This window comes from Plasmodium inui, assembly GCF_000524495.1.
Source record: "Plasmodium inui San Antonio 1 unplaced genomic scaffold supercont1.36, whole genome shotgun sequence".
In the NCBI taxonomy this organism is placed as follows: Eukaryota; Apicomplexa; class Aconoidasida; order Haemosporida; family Plasmodiidae; genus Plasmodium; species Plasmodium inui.
Genome location: NW_008481870.1, coordinates 113,227 through 115,424, shown reverse-complemented (window position 1 = coordinate 115,424; position 2,198 = coordinate 113,227).

The following is a 2,198-nucleotide window of genomic DNA, read 5'->3' as shown; positions in this document are numbered from 1 at the left end:
TTCTTATACTATGACTCAGCATTAGTAGTTGCATGCTTTCAGGGTATCCTATTCTGTGGTTTCTTTAAATTGACATAGAGCATATCTTAATAAACCCCTTATAGTGTAAGCTAAAAGGAAATTCCCAAATCATGTCAAAGGGTTTCCCATTCTGAGCATATATTCCTCTCAAAACTGAACTGTGCAAATCCTTCATTTTCCTGTTTTTAATGCATAATTCTTTGATTAATCCTCAGACATGTCCCAAAAGCGTTATTCATGCTATGATAGTGATCATACGAAGCATAGAAGGATATTCCAATATAAATATAACAACAGTCGTACTGACGCATAAAGCTTAAAATTGTATTATTAAATATTACAATTACTAAGTAGTGACATGAAGGTCCATAATGGTGTCCATTAATACTTATGGTATTCCCTCTCTAAATCAAATGTATATCTATACAGTGTTTATGTCTTGTATTATAATACAACATTATGAATATCCTCTCTCATATTACCCACATCTTACAGTAAAACCTATCCTTGAATCACTACCAGAATTCCGCACTTCAATGTATATATATGCCAACGGCATTCTCCCTAATTTAAGCATCCTTTTTCATATTAAGGAACAATAGCGGCTCAGTACAGTATGCACTTTGACCTTGTCAGTTCTGAGCCTAGATAGGGAGGCTGATAGTTCTCTATAAGATATTTAGTGGAAATAATGAATACACTTCTTATGCATAATAAACTCTCAGTAAAACATTGCATGAAAGAAATGATTCATAAACATCCCTCATAAATAAATATAAATACTTTCATTAATAACTATATTAACGCTCTCAAATAAAATATATTAATTAAGAGTTATGATATTCTCTCTATTTCCTAATAATCAGATTTAAACCGGATGTCACTATTCTTCATACTTAAACGACATTTGCCTTTATGTAATGTTAGGATAATAGTCTATACAAAACATAATTAAGAAGTACTGAAGGCATTATACAGAGGGGGATTATACCTGTTCATATACTATCATTATAGTGAGGAGTTCATTTTAGTAAAACGAACATACACCAGAAGATTCTTTCAACCCACTGATTGTTTCTTATATTCTTATCTAAACGGGAGAGGTGCCCACTTATTCCCATAGGGTGTGGTGCATTCTTCCTCTAAATTTCTTTCTAATTTTCATAGAATCCTTTCTCCAGGCACATACAGATAGATATACGAAGTGAATATCACAAATTGACAACCAATAAAAAACACTTAAAATATTTTTATCACAAATTGGGGAGGCATTTTCTTGCAGGTTAATAATAAACAGGGTAACAGCCATCTCGCGGCTAATTATCTGCTTTCCTTTTTGAAGTAGTAGCAATAAATTACTGATAGCTTTGTGATTTGACACGTAAAAAATCAGTCGAATAATGTCTGCACAATGAGAGTATACAGTATAATATATCATAGACATAGATATAATTTTATAGAAGAAGCATGTTTATTCAGACTGCACACAACATTAATACAAAACGGTAATCTAACAATTCCAATATAAACGATTGATTGTCCACAATGACATTATAATAGGCATATATCGTAATTATAAGTAAAAAATCTCTCAATTTGGTCTGAACTATGGGAATGCCACCAACAAATGAGGGCTATTTAGATCTGTGTACATGAAGATTCAAATAAATTAGCACCACAGTATTAGTCTTCTCCCATTCTGACAAGGCTTCATAGCTCTGTCTGTAGAAAGACAGTAACAAGATCTATACTATTTATCCGCTTCCTTGCGTCTGTATTACAAGGTGGTGATATCAGAGTGATAGACTTTGTTCTGCATCATAAAACATAAAATACGAACAGTCATAGTATGAATATATCAGAGTTGTCCATGAATAGCAATAATAAGCATGATATCTGTGGCTGCGATTTTTATTATCCTCAGATAAATACAGGGGTTAATTTATTGGACGTCATATATACATATATTTTCTATAAGCACAAGGGGCTTCCACAACACCAGTGGAATTCATAACCGACAGCATATCTTCTCTAAGAGTGGATCCAACAATTATGCAGTACTCTCCTATAATCGCCTGTACTCCAGAGTCATATGTACAATTTCATTGTAGAAGCAGAGAGTCAAGTGATGAGTACAAATCATTCAACATGTGTTGAAACATTTCAATAAAAACATT